At 37.5% G+C, this 6,460-nt stretch overlaps 1 long non-coding RNA gene across 1 annotated transcript; it reads right to left on the bottom strand.

Moving 5' to 3' along the window:
* Nucleotides 1–2,251: 2,251 nt before the first annotated feature.
* LOC116699609 (uncharacterized) lies at nt 2,252–5,165 on the bottom strand. Its single transcript, XR_004334465.1, has 5 exons — nt 4,809–5,165; nt 4,161–4,249; nt 3,574–3,691; nt 2,937–3,209; nt 2,252–2,599 (listed from the first exon to the last, which is right to left on the bottom strand). It is a non-coding gene; the product is annotated as an uncharacterized LOC116699609 (long non-coding RNA).
* Between the last annotated feature and the right edge of the window lie 1,295 nt (nt 5,166–6,460).

Raw genomic sequence — 6,460 nt, 5'->3', positions numbered from 1 at the left:
AAGGAGTATTGTACAACAATTTGACTAGATGATGATAAGGTACATTCTTGTCTCAACCGTCTCAACTGTCTCTCTTTTACTGATCCTATAACGTTTGCTAACCAAGAACTTGTTGTTTCAAAGACTTACAAATATCTTGGTGTGCTACTTGATTCTCACCTTACATACCGGGAACATGTGTCTAATTTAACTAAAAAGTTAAATCAAAAACTTTATGTTTATAATAAGATCAGATCATATCTTTCTTCTTCTGTTTCTGAAACCTACTTACATGCAATTGTGTTTTCAACCATGTCCTACTGTCTTCCCATTTGGTCTCTTACCACGAAGGAAATTACTGAACCAATAGCTCGACTATACTATCGAGCTCTAAAGATTCACTGTAACCTTCCAAAGTGGTCTCACCATTGTATTGCTCTTGAACGCTCCGACTTATGAAAACTTTAGAAACAGCCACGCAATTGCATTTTATTTTCAGATTCAAAATACCGCCTTACCAGCACTTGTTGCACTTTTTCCGACACACGTGAGACCAGGTCGCCTCACTAGGTCGGTCTCACAGGCACTTATTCCAGTTCCCTCATACAAAAATAACTTTGGTCAGAAATCCTTTTTTTATACATATACAAAGATTTGGAATGATATACCGTATCACATCAGAACACTATCATCTATCACGTATTTTAAAAAGGCATACAAACAGCTCCTTTTTAACAGTTACACTTGCACACATTAAAAATGTTTTTTATGTATTGTCCAAGCCTTGTTTGCACAGACCGTATTTGTTTAGCCCAACTGATGTTTTGTATAAATGTCTTTGTCCTTATGTAACTGTATTGTGGATTTCATTTGTCAAAATCTATTTTTCTATATCGATGTTTTGTATTAATGTCTGTCCTGACGTGCTGTACCATGTTTTTATGTTTCTGCAGAACAGGAACCTGCTGAAAACCAGTTTTTAACTGAGTCAGGCCCGTTTTTACATTGTAATGTAATGTTACTTTTTCAAACTTTCCTGTATAATAAATATATGAAATGAAACCATTCTTACGCAACACCTGATTTTGTGGTCAACTTCATATAAGTCTCTTGCCTGTATATATTGTACCATGGGAGGTTGCCGTTGGGGAAGCATATGAATGGAAAAGCCAGACCTACAGAGCTAACAGCCGAGGCAGAACTGTACGGCTGGGGTACTCGGGTGTGGTTGGATGGGGAGGGTTTGTAGTCACTTAAACAACCAGGCTCCTCAAGGATGTGGGGATGTGCTGATTCTTCATAGGGACTGTAACAACACATCCTAGTAGCTCTGCATGGGTTTCTGGCTGCTTTTAATTAAGCATTTGTTTTGTGCACGAATAACCGTTGAATACAGACTGAAATGTATTTCCTTCTTCCTAAAGGTGGATGCAGTCTTCATTCTGGAGAACAGCCACCCTGTCTTCAGTGAGATTGGTTCTGCCAAACACCGCATGGAAATAGACATCAATTCTAAAACATTATGACACTAGCCTTATGCCATGGGCAAACCTTTGACAGGGTGTAACAACTCACTCCAAAGGAAAACTACCCAGTAACTTCATTGTATTGTTTTGACATTTTTATTTAAAAACTTCTGTGAATAACCTTTACTCATTGTTACAAAGTCATTGCTTTGCTGTTAATGATATGCAGTGATGCTCATAAGTTTACATGCCCATGCTTTAGTTGACTAAGAAGAGGATTTAAAAAAAAAAAATCATGTTTTGGAAATTTATCTTAATGCCTTAATTAAAAATGAGGAAAAAAATCCAACCTTTTAAGGACACCAATTGTCTTTGAATGAATAATGTATTGTAAATGTTATAAGTAAGTATACACCCCCCTATGTTAAATTCCCATAGAGGCAGATTTTTATTATTAAAGGCCAGTTATTTCATGGATCAGGATACTGTGCATCCTTATAAAACTGCCTTGGCCTTTGGAATTAAAAAAGCCGCCGCCCCTCCCCCATTGAAAACAACGTCCAGTCGTTTCCATTGTCGCTCGTTCTCCTCTATGGGAATTTAACATAGGGGGTTGTATACTTATGCCCCCTGTATTTTAACATAGGGGGTGTATACTTATGCCCCTGTATTTTAAGTTGGAACATTTACAATACATTATTCAAAGGAAATTTGTGTCCTTATAGGTTGTATTTTTCCTCATTTTTTAATTAAGGCATTAAGATAAATTTCCAAAACATGATTTGTCTTATTCCTTTTTTTAGTCAACTTAAGCATTGGCATGTACACTTATGAGCACAACTGTACCTCACTGTTACTCCCATGTTAAAATTAACAAACCTTTTGTAACGGTCAGTCTTTGATGGCAAGTGTTGAACTTCATACCATTAAATCTTTTAGACATTTCTTTGTGTCACACTTTCAATGCACTAAACCATTGCTATGTAAATGTCTCTGCCAAATGACTCTGACGATGCCGAAGGATTGATCATGGACTGTACAGTTTCCATAAAAGCTGAAGTCAATGGGCACTCAATCTGTGGGACTTCAACTCCATAAGGTTCTTCAGGCACACCTTCAAACATCTCCCAGTCAGTTCCAAACAGCTCCATGTTCTGAAAATCATGTTACCGTATTTTGTATGATACATTTAGAAATATTTGAAAACACAGCCAAATACACATTGACCTACAAATACCTAGAGCAGAAAATAAAGACTAAAAATCTATCATAAATTATGCTCAGTTGAGTTGGTCTAATTGTGTGCTTAAGCTCAACACACTACTCTTACATACTTCTATATTATTCAAAAAAACTTTCTTCTAGAGTTATTAACACCCATTTTTTTTATTTCAGCTTGTTTTATATAAATCTACATCCACACCTTCAGGTTGAAAATTTGTAGCTGCACTTTGCCTTTAGAGACCACCTTGAGAGAGAGCTTCAACAAACCTGCAAATCTCCATCTGGGAGACAAGGGTTCTGCTTGTTACCCATAACCCAGAGTTGGTTAGGGGAGAGTCCACCTTCAGATTTTAAGGGATGGTTGTCCCAGCCCTCTGAAGGTGTGAAGGGCCTCTGCCAGACGTGGAAGGAACATGTAGTGGGCACAAATCAGATGTACAGCATCTGACAAATCCAACAGGCCATCATCTTTTAGACTGAAGAACGTCATAGTACAGATGAGTGACACAGGTCCAGACATCTCGCCATAGCCGCTTAATCCTAGATAAGAAATAACAGGACTTACTCAACTCAAAAGTAATCATTCATATAGTCCTACCTAAAATACATTCCAACAATGATTTTAACATCACTATGAATATACTGTAGACTATTTTAACCTTTGGTTGTGTACGCGTCGGCCAGCAATGAAGCTTCTTCTTTCAGTGCCTTTAACACTGAACATGTTTTTTTATAGCAATGCCGACATTTTTACCACCTTCGTCACCCCCTGACCCTTAAATGAATGAGAAATTTATAATTCTCATAAGCTCATTTATAATTATCTTAACAAAATAAACCATTGAACATAACTGAAGTGTTCAAAAATAGCATAGAAACAGTAACACAAGATATCATTATTTACCTGGAAGGCCAGCCATAGTTTTCCACTGCCTTCAGGAAAATGAAAGGGCAGTGTTTGAGCAGTTGTTTGTTGCTGGATCCAGATATTGTATCTATACAGACAGTTTCATATAGTGAATCTGTGAAGAAAAAAACAAATAAGCATAAAATACATTTAAATATGCTGTCTGATACAGGACATATGCATAAGTCCCTGAGTTTGTGGGTTAGCCTGGGTACAGGGTTTCTACAGTCACGACATCCTGGATGTTGATGGAATTAGAAAAACGTTTTCCAGTTTTTCATGTATGTCTTGTGGACAACCCGGGTTAACGTATACGCCAGAAAATTGTGCTTTGGCTGACACCCAGCAGGTTGGCGATACAAAACACTGGTAAGGGCATGTCAATAAGCTGGGACAGCAGCTCCTCTGAAAAACAAAATCTTAGTCGGCCGCGTACTCTTCTAATAAAAACACAGGGACTCTTTTGGGAAAGAGCAGCGTGGATCAGTCTTTGGAGGGTTAAAATACACTCCACAATTTCAGCTGGGATGTTTAAAATGGTAAATGCAGATGTGAGAATAAAGGCTTCCTGATTTATAACTTACTGGGAGTAGTCCAAATTAAAGTGAGGTTGACTTAATGTATCAGTGATCCTTGACTCCAAACGCTGCAGTAACCGAGTAGCCAGTGGTGCCTGTAAATGCCAAAATACATATTAGATGCAATTCATGGTACAGAACTTATCTGTACCAATTCAACATTATAGGATTACGTTAGGCTAAATATCTTTTAAAAACATTACAACTTAAATATGTTGGGCGTAAGTTACCGTTCTCATTACTGCTCTGTTCAACATGCTAAGCAGTGAGGTGTATTTCAGGTAACGTTACTGCATATCTTGCAGTTCAATCAGCAAAACAGGTCGAGTTCTAACATCACTAACTTTCACACAGAGCACTTAATCCGCGCTAGCTAACGTATAGCGCTAGCTAACGTATAGCGCTAGCTAACGTATAGCGCAAGCTAACGTATAGCGCTAGCTAACGTATAGCGCTAGCTAACGTATAGCGCTTGCTAACGTTACTAGCTAACGTATAGCACTAGCTAGCTAGAGTTAACAGCAAGTAAATATCGTTCGGTTGCAAGCTAAAGCAATAACGTCTATGAGTTGCAGGAATGTATATCATTATAAAGTGCTATCACAGTAGTAAAACCGTATGAAAAATGTTGAATAAAGACGTTTTTTACTTTACCTGTGATGCTGAGCCTGGGCTAGAAGCCTCCGGTCGGTTAGCCATTTTTCACCTGTGACGCATGCGCATTAAATGTAATCGAGGTTCGATTACCCTGGCCTGGGACTGCAGTGACGTCATTTCAACTGTTTTTTTACTCGTACCCGTAAACTTGAATTCGTGTTCACACTCAAGAATTCGTAGTCGTAGAAATAGAGTTGTACTCATGAATGTTTACAGTCATAGCTTTTAGAGTCACACTCACATAAAAACACACATGTATGAAAACCTAATTTTGCATGCCTATGTAATTTACACACAAATGTATAAAAATACGAATATGAATTTAAAAATATGAATATGAATACATAAAGTTACGCATACATCTTTTTGATAGTGTTCTTACTCCATAAGCTACAAGATACAGGACCGGAAGTTGGCGGACGGTAGCGCGAACGGAGAAGAGAAAAATTGAGACTGAATAGCAAACTGTTAAGCTCCTGTTTCTTGTCAATTCTACTGCTGGTCTACCAGGCAAACACGTTTTCACGGTGTTCCATCATACTTCTATAAGGAATAAAGGTAAAAAATGGACATCAGTATGAAGTGTGGATTCCTTTATGACCAGGGTAGCTACATTTGATACCATAAGTCACCGATTTATGTTTAAAGTTATCGAGCGTCTTGGATTTAGTAACTAATTTTTGAAAGCTGTCAAAACGCTATACAAGGGCTGCAACAGTTCAATTAAGTTAAACAATCTGTCATTTGTTCTTTCATTGAATGTAGGCTATACTAAAATATTTTGGATTAATGTTCAACGTTTTATCAGACGGAACACAGGGCAATCAATTCAATTTGAAGATATTCTCATTGATTTGAAGACAGATAGATAAAGATATTTTTTATTCAATTAATCTTAAATAAAAATTCCAGTCACAAGAAAAAAATGGGCGGACTCCAAACCATGTTTTGAACACTTTGAAGAACTGCAACAATATAGAAACACTAAGAGGCATTAAGAACAAGAAGGCAATTAAGACTGGAATTGTGTTTGATACATTTTTCCATGTAGGCCTATCAGTAATACATTTGACTTTTTTGCACTACCCCTTTTTTTAATTTATAAATTTTAATTTTTTTTCCCTCCGTTTATGCACCTCTGGTTTTGACTTTGGAATTATACATACTGGCTATGTAACTGTTCTTTAACTTTTTTATCATTTTCTTAAAGTCTTCTTGCCTCCACGTGGAGACTAGCGTTGATTTAGCTGGCAGCTGGTTCGGCTAGCAGCTAGCCACTAGCTGAGACCGCATGTAAAGACCCTCAAAACTTAAAATAACCGTTTAAATATATAACAGCTGTTACGTCATTTCTACTTGTGCTCATTCAAAATACAACCAGTCAATATTTGTCTTTATTATTACAGTAAAGTCTTAATTTAGCTGTAGCTGCTTTTCCCAGTGTTTACATCAGTACATGATCTGTCCCAGTTGTAGCGGTCAGCCGTTAGCCTCATGGCTGTATTAAGAGGACGGTTAGCCTCCACCGCCGTTAGCTTCCCGGCTAACCGCTAGCTTTGATTCAGTCTAAAATAACGTTACTCAAACTTAGTAACCCCTCTAAGTTACTGCACATTGGACAAACGTAGTCAGGGTACGTTTTTGTATGA

This window comes from Etheostoma spectabile, chromosome 12 (genome assembly GCF_008692095.1).
Source record: "Etheostoma spectabile isolate EspeVRDwgs_2016 chromosome 12, UIUC_Espe_1.0, whole genome shotgun sequence".
Lineage (NCBI taxonomy): Eukaryota > Metazoa > Chordata > Actinopteri > Perciformes > Percidae > Etheostoma > Etheostoma spectabile.
The sequence above is the reverse complement of the archived record's forward strand: the minus strand, read 5'-3'. Positions and strand labels throughout refer to the sequence as shown.